We start from the raw sequence: 24,819 nt of genomic DNA, 5'->3' as shown, positions 1-24,819 counted from the left end.
GAACCTCAAGTGCCTAGTGCTTACCACTCTTCCTCACTCCTCTGCCCTGGAACTGAGATGTAGAATCAATTCGAAGACAGAAGGCAAGGGGCTAGAAAACAAAAATAAAAATAAAGGGGACTGAAATTCGGAAATTTCTGCTTGGACTACTTCCCAGGATGTGTACCCAGCCTAGAGGCTACCTTCAAAAGATTTATGATTTTGAAAGTATCATGGTTTCCACCAGCACTGATCACCACCTTTCCACAACTTAGTAGAATGTCTTCAAGAGGTTCTATTACAGGGAAAAGATGTATACATGTGTATGTACATAGGTATGTGTATATATTTTAAATCATATACATATATGTGTATAACATACCAATTATTATTTAAGTATTAAATTAAATATAAATAACCTATATGTGTATGTTAAAATAAAATACTTAAATAATAAAATATGCAATATATCTCTGTGTACATTAAAATATGTTGTATGTACATAACATATGTGACATGTGTGTTGGAGGTGTGTGGAAATAACCTTATAGAACTAGAGAGAGTCTATAGTGGCCTACCTTCCAGGAGTTATTCTCTCCAAACTTAGGCTGTTCTTCTCCTAAAGGACTCATAGTCCATGAGTGGATCCATGATCAAATCCTTTCCACCTTGGAGGGGCCATTTAGACATTTAGCTACATATTGCTATCATACTGACCCCAAGAAGTCAGTGTCACACCCAAGCTACAATGAGGCACCCAATGGGAACTAGAGGAGGGGGAAGCAAAGAAGAGAAGAAAGAAAAATGGTTAGAGAGGTCAGAGGTCAGTTACTGTTATAAACTAAACAAATAGCTTACTTTTAAGTATTTCAATTGACCTGTGCTCAAATCCTGACAGTGTTATTTGTTGCTTTCTTTGTGACCTTAGGCAAATGAGTATGTCTCTCTGGGCCTCAGTGTCCTCCTCTGTAAATTGAAGAAGAATAAACTAGATGATGTCTAAGGTCCGTTGCAGCTCCAGACTCTTTGACTCCACTGGATAAAAGGAATAAGCAAACAGAAACAGAATCAGGATTCTTTATCATTCACATCAATTATTACTTATCCTGAGCAAATATGACAACTAAGCTGACAATGGTACAAATATTTATTTTAGAGTTAAGAGATATAAGAATGTAAAAAAGAAGTAATATAGAAACACAGAAACATGGGTGTTTAGATCATGTATATTATATCTAAAATGTGTATATATGTAATACAACATAATACATGTATATACATGTATATGTGTTCGATGTATATACATATCACAAGGGCATATATGATGTAATTATAAAATATACATACACATAGCGTGCAATACACATGTACATGTATGTGCATTGTGTACATACTTATGCACATATATGTGGTGTGTATGATATACACCGGTGTGAGATATACATATATATGGGTGTATATTAGGTGTATTTGTGCATACACATACACTTAATAACTATTTCCAGGAACTTCAAAAGTTAGAAGGAGAAATTCTCTCATCTTCCTCCGAATTCCTTTTCTGGATTTAAAAAATTAAACAACCAATATTTACTGATACAGGTTCTATATTTGTTTGACAGTGTGTGCGATACAAAGAACTATAAGACAGTCTGTGCCCTCCAGGTGCTTATATTATAGTTGGGGGAATCAGCACAGTCCAAATCAAGGTGTGGAAAGCCTCTCACCTCTGGGCCTTTGAACTTGCTGTCCCCTATTCCTCAAATGTACTCCCTCCTCATAGAATCCCTCTCTTCCCTCAAAACAGAGGTCAAGCATGACCTACATGAAGCCTCCCCTAATCCCTCTCCAAACACCTCCCAAACTGCTATGCATTTTTCCTATTTATTGTACTGTATTCGGTATGTACTGACATAAGTACTCAATTTCTCTCCCATTAGAATGTAAGCTCCTGTGAACAAGGATTACTTTTTTTTTTACTTTAATCCCTGTAGTTTAGCAAGGTTTAAGGCTTGGTATCTGGTAGGTACTTAATAAAATGCTGATTGATTAATTATAATTAATACTAGGAAATATATTAGAAGTTCCAAAAAAAGAGACAAAAGTAATCATCTATTGAGGGGCAGCTGGATGGCTCAGTGAATAGAGTGCCAGGACTGGCATTAGGAGGTCCTGGGTTCAAATTTGACCTGATACTTCCTAGCAGCATGACTCTGGCAGTCATTTAACCCCCATTGCCTAGCCCTTGCCACTACCTTAGGACCAATACTTAAAAAAATTTTTTTAAAAATACTTAAAAAATTTTTAAAAAAATTCTTCATATATTTTCAGTAGAATCTTATTATGCAATTATTTCACATTAAAATAGATTGAAAGATATCATGGGTCAAAATCTATCTTTGAAACAAGTTAAATAGAAAAGGTCTATTATATAATATGATTATCTTTTTATAATTTGGAACTTCGTTCTTAACAAATATGTCAGTACTTGAATTGAGACTGTATGGCATAGTGGATTGAATTTCTTAATAATCAGAGCTGTAATCTGTAAATAGAATGGGCTGCCTCAAAAGTTGTGGCTCACTAGAGTAGCCTTCAAATAGAGGCTGGATGTCCATTTTTTCATTTGTCCCTTATGTTGTAGTAGAGACTTTTTCAGGTGTCGGTTGGTCATTAAGGCCCTTTTCCTTTCCTTTATTTGGAAGAGACCTGGTCAGAACTGCATTTTATGAAGCTCACTTTGGATGTTTTATGGAGGATGGATTAGAATGTAGAGATCTGTAGCAAGAAGACAAATTTCAAGGTTACTAAAATAGTCCAGATGAGAGATGGATAGTTTCATAGGGAGATAGAAAGACAGGTAGGAAAAAAGAGAAAGAGCAATAGAGATGATAGATAATTTATTAAGAACTTGTTACCTCCTAAGGCTTGTATTAAGTGCCAGGGATACAAATATAATCAATCAGTTAAGATATTTTCTGCTCTCTAGGAGTTTACATTCTAATGGAAGAAAACAATATATAACAATACATAAAAAGGAGCTAGAAGAAGAGTGTGGCATAGTGGGGTTGTTAGAGAAGTGTCATAAATGCCTGATTCAGGCAAGATAAGGCCAATATTCAGTTATCAGAGACTAATATTCCAGGTTCTAGATCCCAGGGTGAGAATTAGGGAGAGAAGGGGATGATGCATCAGAGTCACAGTAGAAGAGATAGAGATGGCTAAGAATTGGTCTATAAGCCTGGTTTGGGGCCAGATAAAAAGAAAACTCATTAATCAGAATCTGGCATCCCAGAGATGAAGTCCAAGGTTTGAAGAAGAAGAAATATATACAAGAGATGTTGTGGAGGTAAAACAACAAGATTTAGCCAATGATAGAATATGTGTTGTGAGCGAAAGTGAGAAGCAGAAGCAGCTAGGTGGCATAGTGGATAAAGTGGAGTCAGAAGGACCTAGGTTCAAATCTGACCTCAGATATTTCCTGGCTGTGTGACCCTGAGCAAGTCACTTAACCCCATTTACCTACTCTTACTCCTATGCTTATGTCTTAGAATTGTTACTAAGACATAAGGGAAAAGAAAGGAAGAGAAAGAAAGAAAGAAAGAAAGAAAGAAAGAAAGAAAGAAAGAAAGAAAGAAAGAAAGAAAGAAAGAAAGAAAGAAAGAAAGAAAGAAAGAAAGAAAGAAAGAAAGAAAGAAAGAAAGAAAGAAAGAAAGAAAGAAAGAAAGAAAGAAAGAAAGAAAGAAAGAAAGAAAGAAAGAAAGAAAGAAAGAAGGAAGGAAGGAAGGAAGGAAGGAAGGAAGGAAGGAAGGAAGGAAGGAAGGAAGGAAGGAAGGAAGGAAGGAAGGAAGGAGTTTGGGATGACTACAGTAACTTCAATTATTGATGTCTAATGAGCAGTTGAAAGTGGGATACTGGAACTCAGAGCAAGATCTAGGCTGGAAATATGGATCAAGGAGTTATCAGCATAAAGAAGAAGGTCACCAAGAAAGTAGAATGTAAAAAGTGCCAAGATTGAAACCTTGGGGTATACCCATAGTTAGGCTATGTAATGTGGATGCTGAACCAACAAAAGAGACTAAAAAAAGAGTAGCCAGAAAGACAAGAGAACCCAGAGAGAACAGTGTTATGAAAATTCACAGAAAAAAAAGTATCCACAGGAAGAGAAAGGCTAATGCTATCAACTGCTACAGAGAAGTTAAGAAAGATGATGATAAAGAAAGACAATCAGCTATAATAATAAAGAGATTAAAGGTAATTTTTGAGAAAGCAGTTTTATTTGAATGATGAGAACTGAAGTCAGTTGCAAAGTGTGGAGAATGGAGGCTACAGACTTTTTTTTTATTGGTGTTTAGCTGAGAAGGGAGAGACAAGACAGTACCTTAAGGGGATGGCAGGATCTAGAGAGGGTTTTTCCAGTGTAGAGGAGATTTGGATATGTTTGTGGGCAGGAAGGAAGTAGCCAGTAGATGAGGGAGAGATGGAAGACTAGAGTGTGAATGACTGTGGAAGCAATTTGTTGGAAAAATGGGAGAGAATGGGATCAAGGGTAGATGTAAAGGAGTTGGTATGGATGAAGAGAGGAATCACTTCTTCATTAAACATAGGGTAAGGGAAGTAAGAATGGGGAATGATTTCAAAGGGTTATGAGAGATAGAACAGGGGAGAAGAGGAACCCAAAGGTTTCTAGTTTCTCAGTAAAATATAAGACAAAGTCCTCAATGGAAGAAAAGATGTGAGATGTGTGAGTATGTGTAGAATACTTGAGAAGAGAGGAGAAGAGAAGCTTTGGAACAACTGAAATAAAGTGGGATAGAGTAACAATTAAAATTGGGTAAAGAGGGATAAAACTATGATATTGATGAAGTAAACTCAGGTGAAATAAGGGAACATAAAGATTTAAATAATTTTAATTGGTTTCATTTCTTAACCTTTTCAAGCATGAGGAACATTTTTAACAACAACAAAAACTCTCAACCCAACATGAAGAGTTGTCCTATTAATATCCACCCAAAAGTTCAAAATCCAATAATGAAACCACAGTTCTTGGTGTATACAAGTATTCTTAAACATCTTGTAACAATTCTTTCTCTTTCCAAGGAGTCAACAACCCACAAGTTGGAAATGACTAGTCTAGATTTTCTTTCCTCATATACTTTACATACTAAGGAACCTATGACTCAGTAAAATTATTTTTAAAAACAAGAAGAGGATACAAACTGTTCCATTCTTCTTGTGTGGCTCTACTTCTGAATCTCCAGACTTCACATATATCACATATATCTCAACTCCTTGGTCCCTCCGTCCCTATAGCCCTTTTATCCCATTGTGAGTTCTTTCTTGAACCTACATTTTAAAGAAATGCCTCAGCCAACATCCTTCACTCCTCTTCTAGCTCCAGTGTGGACATTCTAATCTTCACCACTTTGCATTGATACCTTCTCCTCCCTCTCTTACCTATCCTTCACTTATCTACTCCCTTTAACATGTTGTCTTCCCCATTAGAATGTAATCTCGTTGAGGGCAGAGACTACATTTTTGTTTGTATTTGTATTACCGGTGCTTAGCACAGTGCCTAGAACATAGTATATATATATATATATATTTTAATTTATTGTTAAATTATTTATTTATTTAGAATATTTTTCTATGATTACATGATTCATGTTTTTTCCTTCCTTTCTTCCCTTCCTACTCCTGGAGCTGACAAGCAATTCCACTGGGTTATACATGTATCATGAACATAGTATATCTAATACATGTTTTGTTGACTTGATGGTGGAACTGAAGAGTGAGAACCTCCCCAAGTTTACACATGTACATAGATACACACACACACACACACAATTAAAGAGATATATTTAGTTACTTGAATTAGAATCTAGTTTTTCTAATTGCCAGTCACATATTTAGAGTAATCATGCCTATCTATGCTATAAAGTCCTTAAAGAATGCCATCAGCTTCTTTATTTAGATTTTTAAAAATTCTGGCCACATCTGAAACACATAAAAAACATTTAAGAACTATGTTGTCTGATATTCTCCTACCACTTGGTGGGCAGAGGGTGGGGGTGGGGACATTTTAGGTAAGTTGAAACTACGCTAAAGGGCATCTGAGGATGAGCCCATTCTAATCTTCTAGGGTAGCTGACATTTTTCTGAGAAGAAAATTGGAGGAGATGTGAGTTGAGAGTAGGGTAAGAAGAGGGATGAGAGAGGACCAAATGATTGAGCTTATGGAGGGGTAGTAATTAGTCAGTTAAAAGGTATTTATTAAGCATCTACTGTGGGACAGGCACTGGGCTAAGCAGTGAAGATACAAAGAAAAAGGCAAAAAATAATCCTTGACCTTGAGGAGATCATAGTCTATTGGATGACAACAAGAGTAGTAATGGGCAAACTTCCCTTTAATGATATCATAGACTTTGTCACAAACCCCTAGAACTCTAGCTTCTGGAAAACCCATCCAATGATACTGTAGTTTAATTGCCTAGTCAGCTAGGTGAGACCTATTCACTTATGCTTGTTCTTATTCTACATTTCACACAAAATATAATAACCTAGTCAGACTAGATAGACCTTGGGAAATGTCATGAATTGGACTGCCTCTATGAATCTTAGAATCTTTTAGTTGGCATGGACCTCAAAGTTGATTCAATCTTTCTACTTGAAGACATCCATGAATATAGAACCTATCACCTCAAGACAAATCATTCTATTTTGGGACAGTTTTAGTTGTTAGAAAATATTTCCTTATATAAATCTGCTTCCCCATAAACTTAGAAAAATGGAATATTAGAATTGTATCCCAAAATTCATCAAATCCAAGACATACTTGAAGCACTAATCCTTTCTATAACATTCTGACAAATAAGTGGGAATCCAGCTTCCATTTGGAGGACTCTTTGCCCCCTTCCCCACTACATCCTCCTTCTGAGGCAGCTCACTTCATTTTTGTACAGTTCTAATTGTTAGGAACTTTTTCTCTGGCTCTCTATAACTTCCATCCATTGCCATTAGTTCTGCCTTCTGGGAACAAGAAAAACAAGCCTAATTTCTAATCCACATGACAGCTCTTCAATTATCTAAAGAAAGGTATTATATACCCCTCATAAGCCTTCCCCAGGATAAACATTCCCATCCTTCAACTGATCTTTGAATTGCATGCTTTGAATCTCCTCACCACTTTAGTTGCTCTCCTCTGCACACTTTCCAGCTTGTCAGAATAGAAGACAATATGCCAAATGTGGTTTCACCTGGAGATTAGAGAGGAACAATCATCTCCCTTGTTCTGGATGTTGGACTTCTCTTAATGTTGCCTGAGATTACAAGAGGGTTTTTTTGGCTGCTATGTCATCTATTAACTCATAATGTGCTTACAGTCCACTAAAGACCCCAGATTCTTTTCATTTAAGCTACTATTGAAGCATTGCTCCCATATCCTATACTATGCAACCAATTTTCTGGACCCAATTATAGTTTACTTTTAATTTTATTAAATTTTATCTTTTTGACACCCAGTGATAATTCTAACTGGTCAAGATCTTTTTGCATTCTGATTCCATTATACAAAGTCTAAATTTTGTATCATTCTAATTTTGTGTCATCATAATAAGCATTCCACTAAGTTGGATTTTTGAGTCTTTTGAGGTGATGGGAAATTCATTTGTATTATGCTTGATGTTATCTTCCTCTTTGTTCTACATTGGAAAAGTAGACTGATGTCTGAATTAATGCCCATATAGGATTTTATGGTCAGAGACCAAAGTCCATCCAAGTATGGGGTGACAAACATTGACAACTTGAGGTCTGACAGATTTTTCTAAATGAACTTAGATCAAGACAAAAGAATGAATGGGGCTAAACATAGTATAGGTTGAAGCTGGGGAAGGCACCATGTCTTAATAAGAGCTGGATAGAGGAGCTTGAAATTAAAAATTAGAAAATGATCAGTAATAAACTGTTTTCTAAAACCACGGTCAAGTTCAGATGGTATATTGGCTTTAATGGAGATTAAGTTTTTGAGCCACCTAGACCATTCTAGGTAGGTTCTTTTTATTCACTTCTGAGTATGTGTCCCTTTGCAATTTATTTCTGAATTTTCTCTTCCCTTATAAATAAGCAAGAAAAAAAATCCAGACTCTGGATTATGTGACAGAAAGAAAAGGTAGAAAATGGAGTAGAGATTTGGGAGCAATAAGTTTCTTTGGTTAGTAACAACTTAGGAGTCAGGGATAGCCATTAGAGTAAGGAAGGATACTCAGAGATTTGAGCAAGAAACTTCAAAGAATTTTGAGAGGAACCCAATGGCTGAGATACTTTTCTTGTTGGATAAGCCTGTAGAGTGGTGTTATCCCCTGACAAGTAATTATCACCACCACCAGTCCTCTTCTCCTATGAGTGGCAAATCATTGCTAGACAAGATTGCAAAACCCATGCTGTCTGAAACCACTACAAATGTAGGCTATCTGATCTTGACTAGACCCTTGTTGTATGACAAACTATTTATCTTTCTTATTGTCTATCAATATTCCTCATTTTGGCTGTTCCAAGCATTCTTTTCTCTACTCAAAAGTTTCAACTCTATCTTCTCATCTTTCACTCTCTGACCTCGCCTCTTTCTTTGCTGAGAACATCAAGATCATCAGTTGCATTCCTCCTAAGCAATCCTATTCCCTTCCTGTCTTTACCATCTTCTCGTCCTTTCTTCCAGTCTAGAAAAGTGACCATCCTTCTTGACAAGGCGAACTATTTCACTAGTACCCTTGATCCCATCCTTTCCTGTCTCTTCTTTCACCTTATTCCATCATTCATCCACTTTCTCTCATAGAGCTAGAATTTCTTCCTCTCTCTAGTCTCCTTCCCTTCAGCCTACACATTTTCTAATAACCTAAAAAACCTTTCCTTGACCTAGACATTTTCTTTAAATTATAGATCTTTCTCCTCCTCTTCACTGCCAAACTTTTACAAAGAATCGTCTACACTTGCTATTTCTACTTCCCTACCACCTCCCTACTTCTCAAATCTTTTGCATTCTATCTTCCATATTCACAACTCTACTGACACAGCTTTCTCCAAAATCACTAATGACCTCCTTTTATCCCCAGATCCAATGTCTTTTAAAAAAAAAAAATCTTTATATGACTTGACTTCTCTGCAACATTTGACACTATTGACCACCCTACTCAATATTCTTTCCTTACTTCTGAATCTACACTTTCATGTTTGTCTTCTTATCTCTCCGACAATTCTTTCTCTTCTTTGCTGGCTCCTCATCTTTCTTCTGCTTCTTAAGTGAAAGTTTCTTCCAAGTTTGTCCTTTTTTTCCTCTATTCTCTACACAATCTTTACCTTGGCAATCACATCTACTCTTATGGTTTCAATTTTCATTTATCTGTAGGTAACTTTTAAATCTATATTCCCAACTTTTCCCCTAGTTTTTATTCTAAATTTTTCATTTTTGTTAGATATTTGAATATCAAAATTCCAAACCCAACACATCCCCATTTCTCCCCTAAAATATGCCCTTCCTCCTTAACATGTCTTTCTAGTGATAGTACAACCTCCTTCTCACTGACCCAGAATGAAAAACTCAGAATCATCTTTGACTCTTTATTCTCCTTCTCCCCTCATATCCATTCAGTTGCTAAGTCTAGGGCTTGGTACATTTGATTGCCACAATATCTATTTCTTCCCCTCCTCTCCATTCATTCTTCCACCACCCTAGTTCAGACCTTCAACTAAATCTTTTGCCTGGACCATTGCAATAACCTTCCAAATGGTTCTTGTCTCCTATATCACCACTTTCCAATTATTCCTTCACCTTGCTGCCAGTGTTATCTCCCTAATGCATCACTTGTTTTTATCCTCTTTATTGGCAGCTGCCACTTAAGGGTGGGAAAGGAAGAAGGTAAAGGGAGAGAGGGAGATAGTGCCTGTTCTTCAATACAAAAGCAGTAAATGAAAAAATCATAGTGCCCTAAAAACCATAGGCTCCTGAATTCAGTACTCTAGGTCTGCATATCTTCCTGTTATTGACCTATGACTTCACACCTAGCCTCAGATTTAGTTTAAGCCTTTCTTAACTATGAGGCAGGAGCTGCACTAGATCTGGGTTTCTGCTAGTTCATCGGACGACTCCCAAGAACTTTTGTCAGTCTCTGATATTTATTTAACTATATGTTGATAACACTTGTTTCATTTCTGATACTATCCCAAGCTTCCAATCCTTCTCTTCTCTCGCACTGAGAACTTGATCCCCTTAGAGAACAGTCCAGGTCCCATCCCTCATAATGTCACTCTTATACTCAAAAACCTTTGATGGTCTCCCATTACCTACCAAACAAAGCATAAACTACTATTCTAGAATTTAAGACCTTCCACAATCAGGCTGTTGTCTACCTTTCCAATTTTTACCTAGTGTTATTTCCTCAACATATTTAATTTTAAAGAAACTGGAATGTCCTTTTTCTGTCTTGTCCTTTATCATCTCTATGTTTTGACTCAGGCTGACCTCACACCTAGAATAGACTCTTTCTCCCCTTTTCTGCAATCATTGCTTAATTTCCATCCTTCAAGGTCCAAGTCAGGGCACCTCCTCTATGATGTCTTCTCTGATCTCTCCCATGTGAAAATAGCCTCTTTGTCTCTAAATTACTCAGTGTCTGTTAGGAACTCTGCTTTTAATTTTTCACATTATATTTTGTATCATATATATATATATATATATATATATATTCCTTTCTTATTCCTTCATTAGATAAGTCCCCTGAAAGCAAAATCTGTACATTATTCTAAGTTTTATTACTTGTACTTTGACTATTGCATCCTTAGTACTTGGCACAGAGGATTGCCCAGAATAGATACTAAATAAATCCTTGTTCAATTGAATTAAGAGATCTTGGCCTGGGAAACTGACTGAAAAGGAATGTGTCAGTAATGAAAGAGTTACAGGTATGATAACTATTAACCAAAGCGTGTTTACCCAAACCAAAGTTCTTTAGCAGTAATACTGTTAAGAAGAAAATCTCTTTTGCCAGAGCTTGTCAGAGTTCATTGTAATGGCAGCAAATACACAGAAAGGCAAATATTTCTCTCCTGATTGGCAGAGAGCAAAGAATTTGCTGGGAAGCCTTTATCATTCTGACCAATCAGAAAATGGTTCCTGGGCAGGCTGGGGCAGTGTCTACAAATCATAAGGACCTTCCTCTGTCCCAGACAGTCCTTGCCTCATCTAGAGAAAGGAAATTGGTGAGTAATGTTGCCTCTTCAGGCCTATGAGAAATTCTGGACAAAGTTGTACATAAATGCCCACTCCTATGCTAATACCTCAAGACCTACTACAGACAAAGAGCTCCATCCCTGACAGCTGTCTTCAGAGGAAGGCAAAGGAGAAGTTGTGGGAAGGGAGGAATCAACATTACAATATAAAGATTTTATAGTTTCAAGAATTAAAGATTTTAGGGGACAGCTAGGTGGCTCAGTGGATTGAGAGTCAGGCCCAGAGATAGTAGGTCCTGGGTTCAAATCTGGCCTCAGACACTTCCTAGCTGTGTGACCCTGGGCAAGACATTTAACCACCATTGCCTAGATCTTATGCCAGTATTAATTCTAAGGTGGAAGGTAAGGGTTTAAAAAAAAAAAGAATTCAAGATTTTCCCATCTTTATTTTTGGTTTCCTTGGAATATATTTCACATTTTTGACATTTCTTGTGGAAATGGACTCCAGATATCCACTTCAGGTTGGAGGTCCTCTGTGGAGCAGCACCTACTCAGAAACTAGGTAATCACATCACCCAAAGAAGACTAAACTTATTAATCGAAGAATATGCATGTCCAAGAAATAGACATGAAAGGCATGTGGTCCAGGCATACACAAACAGACATATGTCATTAGGGCCCACATCTGGCCAGGAAAGTTCATACTTTTGAACTAAAATGGCTCAAGTTGCTAATATTCTCAGGTGATAGCTTCATGCTGCTCTCTTTAGTGAGGTATCATGTCTTTGCCCTACAATGGGTGTCTTACCATTCATTACTCGTAGGGTTTTTCAAGGCTTTGAGCTGCCATGTTTGTTGAGTAATTCGCTGTACCATCTTTTGGTCTTTAGCCTCTTCACATTATCTGCTGCTCCCTACTGCCATCTGGTAAGAAGCAGTGGCTTAGAAACCTGTCCCTACCAGAAGAGGCTAAAGTTCTTTTAGTCTGTATCAGCTTTGGTTACAATAGCTAGCTTTAACTAGGAACCCTTGAAAAATCAGTAGATGTTCTCAGACTATGAGGAAATCCTTCTGATTGTTCTTCTTAAACTGTTACTCATAGCCTTAGTCCCCAGCCAACTGTTTGACTTGGAGTTATAAAATTCCTTTTAATTTCTGTCAAAGACTTCTCTAATGGGAAATAACTGCACATTTTCAAATCACCTAAGAGGGAGAGACCCAAGTGAGCTATGGTAGGGATCTGCTTCTGGGAGAAGATATCCTCTGTTCCCCTACCATGTGGATGGGAACAATCCCCTTCCATTGACAATGTATCCAGAACAGACTATCTCTTTAAGACTACTAGATTGAAATATGAAAATAGGTCTTGATCAATGATATAAGTAAAGCCCAGTGGAATTGTGTGTTACCTATGGGGGGAGGAGGGGAGGGAAAGAACATGAATCATGTAACCATGGAAAAATATTCTAAATTAATTAATTAAATAAAAAATTTCAATTGAACAAAAAAAAAAGACTATTAATCTGATAGTTTTAATCTGAAACAATCTCTCTGTTTCTTTCTAGCGATGTCCGGGTGATGAAGGTTCTGTTCATCCTTGTCATAGGTGCCATGATCTTATCTGGGTAGATAGAAAGACTAATTGATCCTCCCATCCACCATTTAGGTCCCATAACTCCTAGAATCAGGCTTTGGGTTTTGGACTGATTTGTTCATCTTCTTCAGTTCTAGGTAATGCAAAGAAGTTCTAGACTTGGGAGTTTGAGGCATAAAGATTTTGGAGGCAGGTCAAATATTGAGACTGGTGGGGAGGTCTTAAGAAACTAGAGTTCTGGCGATGCAAGCTCAGGGAGCATTTGGACTTGGAACTTTATAGGAACCATGTTATGTAGAAGCTGAGATAAATTGAGCCTAATATCCCATCTCTCGGAGGTACAAAGGAGATTATATGCCACAGGTACTGGGATGAGGGGCAATAAGTGTATGTTTGTTCTTACTCTGCCTTTGAAGTAAATGCTTTTGTAAAAACTAATCTAACTTTTAAGTGGTTATGCAACTCAAGTGCAGGAGATCCCTAGAATTAGGAGAACACAACCAAGATGGTCTTGAGCCAAGAACAAAAAGACTAAAATACCCCCAAGTCACCTTAAAGATACTAGAGAACATGCAGGAAAGAGTGAAATGTAACATATCTGACTCTTAAGAAGCAGAGATCAGAGTACTCACTGTTATAAACTCATTTTCAGTTTACATATTCTCAGACTATTTTGTGGACTTCATCCAACAAAACATGAATTGTCTGGGACCATGACATTGAAGATCCTCTATAATGCTCCTGCTTGGCTGGCAAATAAATCTGGATTCAGAAATAAAAGACTTAGGTGAAGAGAAAGGCCTCCCACAGGAGGTGAGATTTGACTTAGTTTTGAAGGTAGTATGCAAGGGGAACCAGAAGATGGAGGTGAGGAGGGAGAACATTTGGGGCAAGGGGGAGAGTCAGTGAAGAGGCTGTTGACTAGAAATTTCATTGTCATGTACAAGGAACCACAAGCAGGTCAGTCATTGTAGTTGGATTGTATATGGAAGAGAGCAAAGTAGAATAAGTTTAAAAAGGGAGGAAAGGCTTTAGAAATCAAACAGAGGATTATATCTTTGATCCTGGAGATAATAGAAAGCCATTGGAGTTTACTGAATGGGTGGCAGTGGGGTGGGAGTGGGGAGGGTAGCATGGGCAAACCTTTCCTTTAGGAAGAAAGACCACTTGGACAACTGACTGAAGGAAGATTTGGAGTGAGGAGAGATTTCAAGCATGGAGACCAACCAGAAGGCTATTGAAATAGTTCAGGCATGAGATGATGAGGGCTTGACCCAGGGTAGCAGCTATGTCGAATAGAAAGAACAGTGTACCAGAGATGTCATGATTGTAGAAATGACAAGAGTTGACAACAGATTGGTTGTGTGGAGTGATTGAGATGTGTGAGTGAAGACTTGAAGGTGACAATGAGCTTCTGAACCCCATTGACTGAGAGGAAGGTGACACAATAATCAGTCACTTGAACCCTACCTACTTAGCCTTTTGTCTACAACACAAAAGTGCTGGTCTCTCTACATAATTAACTATGGTAGGTGAAATATGCCTGTATAATCACAAGAACCAAGGATGATGGGGAACAGGTTCTGGAACTTGTTTCAGGGCACCCAGAGTAGTTAGGACAATAAGGAGAATATCACAAACCCATTTACCTATCACTACTATAAAATGGCTTCCAGGACAAGCATTTGTTTTCCTCTGCTTTGCCTATCATAAAAGAATGCCTCTGAATTGAAACCTCCCTTTCCTATTCCTACTGGGACACATTCTTGATGTCTCATTCATGGTACTATCTCTTTGACATTTATAAACTAGATAGCCACCCACTATCTCCAGGCTGTCTTTCTCAGGATGCATTTTCCTTCCTTCCTTCCTTCCTTCCTTCCTTCCTTCCTTCCTTCCTTCCTTCCTTCCTTCCTTCCTTCCTTCCTTCCTTCCTTCCTTCCTTCCTTCCTTCCTTCCTTCCTTCCTTCCTTCCTTCCTTCCTTCCTTCCTTCCTTCCTTCCTTCCTTCCTTCCTTCCTTCCTTTCTTTCTTTCTTTCTTTCTTTCTTTCTTTCTTTCTTTCTTTCTTTCTTTCTTTCTTTCTTTCTTTCTTTCTTTCTTTCTTTCTTTCTTTCTTTCTTTCTTTCTTTCTTTCTTTCTTTCTTTCTTTCTTTCTTTCTTTCTTTCTTCCCTCTCTCACTTTCTCTCTCTTTTTTTTTTTCAGCAAGAACAAAAAAAAAAGAAAATAGGAGAAATTTTCTTGCCTCTTGGTTATAATGACCCTGGCTCACCTTTCTGCCTGGTAGCCAGCTATGAGCCAAGTGACCTTTTATCAGACTAAGAGCTGCCTTCGTTTTTGCTCTGCTCGAGTATCCTATTGGAATGTCCCTGCTAACATGCTTCCTAAGGAGCCCATGGTACCTAGCACAGCCTCAAATATAGCAGGCACTCGGTAAATATGTATTGAATTAATGAACAGAATGCATCCTTTGTTTCAGGTTTTTCTGGCTTGGGTCATCTGTACACGCCTACTGGTGATGTAATCTTATTATCAAAAACACCTAAGATGCTGACAGGAGAAAACTCAGCCGTTCGATTTGTACATTACTTCATTTCATATAAAAAGGCACCCCTTCCTCCTCCTTATCCCTCTCCTCGAGGCCTCTCTACCATTGTCAGAGCTAGCATTCCTTTTCTTCCAACCTTCCCGTGTCAGGTTAGACTGACCCAGGCTGGGAAAACATCTGCTCGAGCCATACCTTGGCGATGTCCACTTTCAGCAGCACCTGCAATGTGGATTTTTTCCTCCTTTTTGCCTGATCCATTCTAATTGGAGACATATGTCAGGGCCCTGGTCAGGCTTGGAAACCTGTTGTCTTCTCACAGTGGAGTGTGGCAGTAGTTTTTAGCCTTAGAATCACCTTGTGGGGCACACTGCCTCCAGGCCCTTTTGTTTAGACTCTTTATCCCCTGGGTTAGCCATAGTCTGGGTGGGAGAACAAAATCACTGCCCCAGCTGTTGCTGTGGCTGCCAATAGACATATCTGATGTCGACAGTCTGGGCTGATGGCTGACACTTTGGCAAAGGGGGATTTATAATGGTGGAGGGGGAAGGAGGTGGGGAGGGGGGGAGTAAATCTTGTCTCTGTTCCTTCTTCATCCCTTTGATGGCTGCCCTGGCCTTTGAAGCTGCATTAAACACAGCATGGTGGGAGGGGATACCAGCTGCCCAGATACCACTGGCAGAAGACGCAAGAGTCATTTCCTTCCCTCCCCAGCCTGGGAGGTGTGCCCTGTTGCTGCACGACTTCCCTGAGGAATTCCACATTGGGAGCAGCCAGCTAACAAGTCCCAGTTGGTTTGTTGTTCCTGCAGCCTTATGCTGATTGCAGCACCTCTAGCCAAGGACCCGCTGGTATCAATAGCATCCTCACCTTCCATGTCGCTCTTGTCGGCATTGCCCTGTGGCTTCTGCACAGGCTGTTTTTGTTAGCCTTGGTCCCTTATTATTTGTCACTATGCCCCCGGGGACACAGAGGGACTTTTTAGGATGCACGGCGTTTGATGCAACTTTTGTTTGTGACCGGAATCAGCTCACTGAGGAAGTGGTCATGTGTCTCCTCCAAGCATGGACCAGGTGTATTAGTCCTTGAAGGGATGAGTAGGACTTCAAGCAAGACCCATACACACCTACAGGGGCCATCCTGTTGTATGCTCAACCTTCATTTATTTATTAGGCAGCAAGCTAGGTGGTCTGGTCTGGTCTGGAGGCATCAAATTCTGAGGTCAGATCTAGCCTCCAACACGTACTAGCTGTGTGATCATAGGCAAGTCACTTAAACTCTATTTACCTCAGTTTCCTCATCTGTAAAATAGGAATAACAATATTACTTGTCTCCAGGGATTGTTATGAGGTTCAAATGAGATAATAATAATAAAGGACTTATAATGTGTGGCATTGAGGAAGCACTATATAAATGTTAGTTATTTTTATTATCTTTTAATGTTCTGTCTACATAATTACCTGCTAGCATAAGTCATCATCTTTGGGCATGGAAGAAGCCTTTTTTATCTCTTCCTCTCATCCCTCATGTTACTGTATTTCTGCAGTCTTGTCCCCTCTGTCTCAGTTAGTCCTTAACCTTAGTGTTTTATGCTTTTCTTCTTTCCATTTATCTGCATGGGAAACTTAAATAATATTTTTTGGAGGTATAGCCTGGACTCAGAAAGCTTTTGGAAGTTTATTATAAGAACAGCTTCTAAACTGACATTGAGTACAATTTGGCAATAAGATACTAATCAGGGAACTGCACAAAATTACTTAAAACATTTTTTCACTATACCTTTGGTTTTTAACATTGCATAATTTTCCCCATATCTCTCTTTCCCCTTCCCAAATCTCATGACAAAGATTTTTTTTAAAGAAAAGGAAAGAAAAAAATAAAAAGCAGTAAAATCAATCAACACATTAAAAACATTTGATGACTCTCAGAGCTACCTACTCTGCATATCCTAACCTCTCTGCTAACCTCAGTCTCATATCTCCAACTGCCTTTCAGATATCTTGAACTGGATGTTGAATAGACATCTTAAATTCAACATGCCCAACCTGAACTTGTTATCTTTTCCCCAAACCCTTTCTACCTCCTGCCTTTCCTATTATTGGAGCAGGCAATGTCATCTTCCCAGTCACTGAGGCTGACAACCTAGGAGTCATTCTCTGCTCCTTACTATATCTCACCCTCCATGTCCAATCTGTCGCAAAGGTCTGTGGATTTCTCCTTTGCAACATCTCTCGAATATGCCCCATTTTCTCCTCTGATACTGCTGCCACCCTGGTAGAGGTCCTCATCATCCCACAGTTGGACCATTGCAATATCCTGCTGGCACATCTACTTACCTTGTCTCTTCCCACTCCAATCCGTCTTCCACTCAGCCTTCAAAGTGATTTTTCCTTAAAGTGCATGTTTGATTATGTTATTCCTTCCCTCCCCACTCAGTAAACTCTACCAGCTCACCATCACCTCCAAGATCAAATATAAAATCTTCTGATGTTCAAAGCCCCTCATAACCTATCTGTGTCTTCACCCTCTACCTTTCTAGTTTTATTATACTTTATTCTCCAACAAGTGCTTTTCTATCCAGTAACACTGGCCTTCTTTCTCTTCCTCCAACAAGATACTCCATCTCTCAGCTGCAGGCATTGAAGGCTATCCTTCATTCTTAGAATGCCCACTCCCTTTATCTCTGCATACTAATTTCCTTTGCGTCTTTTAAGTCTCAACTAAAATCTCATCTTTTATGACAAGCTTTCTCCAATTAATTCTAGAACCTTCCCTCTGTTTATTTCACATTTGTCCTGCAAGTTTGTTTATACACATTTGCTTATTTTCTCCCACATTAGATTGGATAGCCCTTGAGGGCAGGGATGATATTTTGTATCTTTTTGTATTCCCAGAACTTAGCACAATGTCTGGCACATAGTAGGTGTTAAATAAATATTTATTGACTGATTTGACATTCAAGGCTATGCTTCATACATGTGTCCCTTTCCCATCACTGTCTCTGCAAAGGAGGAAGAGTCATCTTCTTATATCTCTTGCTTCCACAAAGGATTTTGAATGATGGAATCAGAGTACAATTTCTGAAAAAATTGGGTCCTAGTTTAGGACTGTTCTGTGTCCCAAAGAGCTTGGCAATAAAAAATAAGTCTCCTTTTGGAGAGGAAACATCCTTCCTCAATCAAGACTTGGGGAATTGACTTTCTTTATGAAAGAAAAGCTGATGCAAGTTTTAAAATCTCCAGTCCAATGACCGTATGTGTTAGGGCTTTGTTTTTCTAACATAGCTGTACCATAAGACTTGAGCTTTAAATTAAAAAGAGCCCAGTAGGCCTTACTCTTTCTTATGGGGGAAGGAGTAACAACTCAGTCAACAATTCTGAAGCTGGACACTAGAAAAGGTAAAAAATGGTACAATTTTATGCTGGTGGAGGCAACTCTGAAATTGCAACCAATAGCAATCATAGGACCAGGGAACTAATAGCCACATGACACTAGCAAGGAGCAAGACCAATGAGAGAGGTGTAATGATATTAGCAGAACTTTTACGTGGTCCTGAAGTATTAGAGGCATGAATCACTCCACTATACGTGAGCTACATCCACAAGTGTTTCTTACATTCATGCACCTTCAACTGTGTGCTCTAGACCTACACATTCCATATTCACATACCTGTCTCTGTGTGTGCTTCCTAGATGTTGTCTCTTCTTTCCACTGATGTTGCATGTATTTGTTGGAGAAGATGCCTCAGATTTATGGGGGAAATGTTTTATTTTTTCACTTTGCTATTTCATTAAATGCCTTGCTTTGAACTTCTTGTATCATTTGGCTAATCAATAAAAGCAAAGCAAATTAGTGGAGCCATGGTTTTGAGTGTATCTGGCATGACAGAGAACTTTGAACCTGGAGTAGCTCATCTGGAGGTCCCACTGTGTGAAATGGAAGTGCTATCAATGTGTGTGTATGTATATATATATGTTTGTGTATAGATTTATGTATATTTAAATGTAAATTTATATATATCTCTATTTATATCTTTATATATAAACATATTATTTATATATATATATATATATTTATTTATATAAATAATATAAACCTTTACCTTCCTTGTGACTTGGTATCATTTCTAAGGCAAAAGAGAGCAAAGACTAGACAATTGGGGTAAGTGACTTGCCTAGGATCACACAGCTAGGAAGTGTCTGAGATCATATTTGATTCTAGGTCCTCCTGACTCCAGGCCTGGTGCTCTATCCACTATCCTACCTAGCTGCCCTAAATGATATATTTCTTATAGAAAAATGCCTTCTATGCTCCATCCTACCTCAATCATTTTATATCCAAGTTAAGAAATTTTAGGAAATATTGAATTTCAAATCCCTAAGACAATGAGGCTACCAGTGATTAAGGGCAACAAGCAGCCTCCAATCTCAATGTAAGAACCTGGAAGGAGGAAAGGGTGTGGTCATCTGGGTGAGTAAATTGGAGGTTCTGTTGGGTTAAGCTAGAATTCAGCAGAAGAACAATATGCAAGGGAAAAGGGGGAGGGGGGAAGTTTACAAAAATAGAGTCAACACAATCTTCCAGGACAACCTCACTACATAGGAGAACATTACCTGTCAGAGAGGTGATGATTTGTTTCAGTAGATTTTTCTGCCCCATATTGACTTTGTTATGGAGTCAAACAGGAAATATCTCTCTCTTTCCCTCTCTTTTCTCTACTCCTCAGTCTTTATTGTTTCCAATCCTTTCATCTTTTGCCAATTTAATGTCCTGTATTGAAAATTCTAAAAGGACATGTCATTCATTCATCCAACAATTATTCACTGACCACTAGGTAATATGCACTAATTTAGTAGAGGGTTTTTTAGCTGGGGTCTGGGTAAATGAGACAAGGTCTATGAATGTCTCAGAGTGATTATAGTCCTAAATAGATGACTACTATTTACAAAGTACAATTTTTTGTAGTTGGAATTGGGCTTATGGCATGCCATGGGTAAAACAATCCTTCTATTAAAGCTTAGATTGAGGACTAAGTCACTAAAGATACTAAGAGCTGGGTTTTTTTTTTCTCCTCAGGAGAAAAAAATGAACCTAATTTGATATTAAAACTGGAGATTCTATTCATAGCCTCACTCTTTGTGGTGGCAAAAAATTGGAAAATGAGGGGATGCCCTCTGATTGGGGAATGGCTGAACAACTTGTGGTATATGTTGGTGATGGAATACTATTGTGCCCAAAAGAATAATGAACTGGAACAATTTCATGTGAACTGGAATGACCTCTAAGAATTGATGCAGAGTGAAAGAAGCAGAACCAGGAGAACATTATACACAGAGACTGATATACTGTGGTACAATTGAATGTAATGGACTTCTCTACTAGCAACAATGCAATGATCCAGAACAATTCTGAGGGACTTATGAGAAAGAACACTATCCACATCCAGAGGAAGAACTGTGGGAGTAGAAACACAGAAGGAAAACAACTGCTTGATCACATGAATCAATGGGGATATGATTGGGGATGTAGAATCTAAATGATCACCCTAATGCAAATATCAACAATATGAAAATGCATCTTGATCAATGACACATGTAAAACCCAGTGGAATTGTGTGTTGGCTATGGGAAGGGACTGGGGGGAAGGAAGGGAAAGAACATGAATCTTGTAACCATGGAAAAATATTATAAATTAATTAATTAAATAAAAATTTAAAAAAAAAAAAACCAAAATACCCAAAACAAAAACAAACAAACAAAAAACCCTGGAGATTTTAATATGAAGTTGCCCTTCCTTCTCCCAAAACAAGAATTAGAAGGTTGTCTTGAGAAAGAGCATGGAAAGATGGAGGACAAATAAAAAGAAGAGAAGAGATGGGATTCCCTCTCCTCTTTTCAAAACACATTAGGAACAAACGTTTCCCTTTACCACCTAAATTGCTGGGGAGAATGGACTCAATTTCTAAAAAAAAAAAAGCCCGGACCTACCACATTCAAGTCAGACAGAAGCATTAATGACAAATGAGCCCTTTTCTATCTCAGCTACTACTGGACTAGGACTTGAAAGACACATCTTGTTCCTTACATCCTCAAACTTGGATCAGTTTTGGACACTACTCCCAACTTTCCTGACCTTCAAAAGATCACAAAGGGAATCAGAATCAAAATGTCAGAGTTAAAGTTCAGAAATCCCCCAAATTTCTCCAAACCTCTCCTACAAAATGACCACAGAATACATCTAACAGAATTATAAATAGAAAAATCAAGAAAAAACCACACTAAGTCATATTTCCAGCCCAGGAATGCTTTACCAAATAGTAAAATTTCACTGAAGAAATAACTCCTTAAAAATTAGAATTGGACAAATGAAAGCTAATGACTCCATGAGACATCAAGAAACAATAAAACAAAGTCAAAAGACTGGAAAAAAATAGAAGAAAATATAAACTATCTCATTGCAAAAACAACCAGCCTGGAAAATAGATTGAGGAGAAATAATTTTAAAATTATTAGACTACCTGAAAGTCATGATCAAAAAGCCTAGGCATTGTGTTTCAATAAATTATAAAGAAAAGCTGTCAAAATATCTTAGAATCAGAGGATAAAAATGAAATTGAAGGATCTGCTAGTCACTTCCTGAAAGACAATGGCCAAATGAAAACTCCTAGGAATACTATAGTAAAAATCCAAAACTTCTCAGTTAAGAAGAAAATACTATAAGTAGTCAGAAAGAAATAATTCAAATCTTAAGGACCCACAATCAGGATCATACCAGATTTAGCAGCTACCATTGTAAGGAAGTGGAGAACTTGGAATATGATTTTTGCAGAAGGCAAAGAAGTTAGTATTACAACAAAGAATAATCTATGCATCAAAATTGAGTATAGTCCTAAAGGAGAAAAAAAATACGCAGTCAATGAAATACAGGACATTCAAGCATTCCTGATGAAAAAACCAGAGTCGAATTGAAAATATGACATTTAAACCTGTAATATTTATTGGAAAAAGGAAATAGGGAATGGAAAAATGGGGGGTAAAGGGAGGTCTGTATGGGGTATGGAGGAGAGAGGGGACAGAGGGTATAGTGCTTGGTGAGGCAAGGGAGGGAGATGCCCCCTGCTGAGAGGAAACAGCGGAGGTCCCATAAGGCCTGTTTGTCGTTGACTTGACTGAACTGAAGTTCAGCTCCCTCTATGACCAGAAAAGATAGTCCACTTAGTTGACTGCGAATTCAAATAATATAACATTTAATAATCAGTTGGAATTGGAGTTTTTTCTCAGCTTCAGACCTGAGGCCAGGCCCAGAGGCTGGCAGAGGGTTCTCCCACTCCCGTCTACTCTATATCAATCCAGTTTTGTATAATTCAGAATCTTAGCAGTAGACAGAAAGCAAACGAGAACAGTTCTAACCTTCAGAAGTCTGTGTCTTCCGGGTGAACTAAGAAGAGCATGCCACTCCAGACTGGGCTGAATGAGCTCCTACCTACTCCACCACCTGGAAGCAAGTCTACACGGCAGGAAGGATGTACTAGTCACAAGACCCAACTGCCACACCTGGCAGGAAGGAAGTGCAAGTCACAAGACCCAACTGCCACTCCCAGTTTTCCCCTTCCCCCACAAACTGTCAGTCTTATTTCCTTTCCACTATTGTCCCCTTTTTTGTTGTGACCTTCCCAAGGTCACATATTTATATTATAGTTACCAATTTACTAAATCTACTCTATGGAAATCTTAGCAGTAAAGTTTGGGCAAGGGTAGTTTTGGGGTTTTACAATAAAGTCAGTACAATAAATGTTGAACAAAACTATTACAAACAATTTGAATCTTAGTGCTAATACTCTAATACGCTAATACTCTAACTAAAACTAATATGCTTTTTATAGAAATTATTTACATATAATGCAACAATATACATTGTTCCACATCATGATGTCAGTCAAATAGAAATATCTATTGATCTTTCTATTTGCCTAAGACCTAATGGAACTAACTATATATATTTACATTTTGCATAAATACAATTTCAGACACTTGTTTATATAAACAAGATCTCTCAATATGTCAGTTTGTGATTTTGTGTTTTGTGTCTAATAGTGTTGTGTTGAATTAATACTTATCAAGTTTCTTCAGATTTCCACTTCTCATGTTGACTGATGGATCTCTTCTTTCTTCCATGTTATGTAGTGATGCATACTATTTCCCTAATATGTGAAATTACTTTTTGTTTTATTATTTCAACACACTCAGTCTTACACATAAGTCTCATTTTTTGATCTTTCCTCTTCTTATATCAACAAATTTACAAAGTTCAAAGTCTTAGGTGTCCATTTCAGCTTTTTTTTTTTATGCTTTTCCTCTGGGCTGGTTTAAAATCTTTTCCTCTGGGATGCTTTTCCTCTGGGCTGGGAAGTTGTCTCAAACATTATGTTCCACTATTATTTCTTTGTGGTGTACTTTTTATGTTAATCAGGTTTTGTTTCCATTTCTCAGCACTATCTGTTGCCTAATTATTTTCTATGTCTGTTACAGTGATGTTGAACTTTTTCTGATTTCACATGGGAACAGTGAAACCATGAGTCTTTCCCTGCAACTTTTATATCTGTTGGGGTAGTAAGCAATACTTCATGTGGTCCAGTCCATTTTAAATCTGTAGCCATTTTCTATTGAAATTTTTTTAAGTATACTATGTCTCCTGGTTTGATGTTGTGCAAATTGTAATCCAGGGGTACTGTTTGTTGTATCAAGCCCATTTCATGCAATTCTGCTCTTCTTGTCTGTAAAGCTTGTATATATTTTGTTAATTGACAATCTCCACCTATCATTGCAATGTAAGCTGGTTTACAAGTACTTCTTTGCCAAATTGCGTGTCCATATAGCATCTCAAATGGAGAGATGTGCAAATCTCCACTGGGTCGTGTTCTAAGATGGAACAGAACTAATGGCAGAATGTTTGTCCATTTTTGTTGTGTTTCTACACAAAATTTTCCTATCAATATTTGAATGTCTTTATTTAATCTCTCCACTTGCCCTGAGTCAAGAGTAGCATAAAAAAGTAAACACTAATAAGAAATGATAAAGGAGTCAATATGGTTAAACTGGTAACATTCACATCGGGGAAAATGATACTTGTTACTCCTAAGAATATTATCATCATTAGGGCAGTTAGAAGGAGTCTGCTTAGACAGAGGGCATGGACATGACTCTATTATGTTGAAGATGATCTCCAAAGAGGAATAGAAAGGTGAGAAAGAGGGATGTACTAGGAGAGAGGGCACCGGAGAGGAAGAATGCAGAAAATTATCTCACATAAAAGATGTGAACAAGAAAGAGATTTTATAATTGAGGGCAAAATGGGTGAGCAGTAATGTTTGGATTTCATTCTCATCTAAACTAGTTCAAGGAAGGAGGAGTATATATCCACACACAGTTGAGTATAGAAATTCATCTTATCCAATAGTGAAGTAAGAGGGGAAGGGACTAATTAGC

General features: G+C 38.0%; 1 long non-coding RNA gene across 1 annotated transcript; it reads right to left on the bottom strand.

Moving 5' to 3' along the window:
- Nucleotides 1-556: 556 nt before the first annotated feature.
- Nucleotides 557-7,309, bottom strand: LOC103102852 (uncharacterized). Its single transcript, XR_001630110.2, has 4 exons — nt 7,160-7,309; nt 2,561-2,754; nt 858-1,014; nt 557-746 (listed from the first exon to the last, which is right to left on the bottom strand). It is a non-coding gene; the product is annotated as an uncharacterized LOC103102852 (long non-coding RNA).
- Between the last annotated feature and the right edge of the window lie 17,510 nt (nt 7,310-24,819).

This window comes from Monodelphis domestica, chromosome 4 (genome assembly GCF_027887165.1).
Source record: "Monodelphis domestica isolate mMonDom1 chromosome 4, mMonDom1.pri, whole genome shotgun sequence".
In the NCBI taxonomy this organism is placed as follows: Eukaryota; Metazoa; Chordata; class Mammalia; order Didelphimorphia; family Didelphidae; genus Monodelphis; species Monodelphis domestica.
This window is presented reverse-complemented; position numbering and strand designations above follow the sequence as displayed.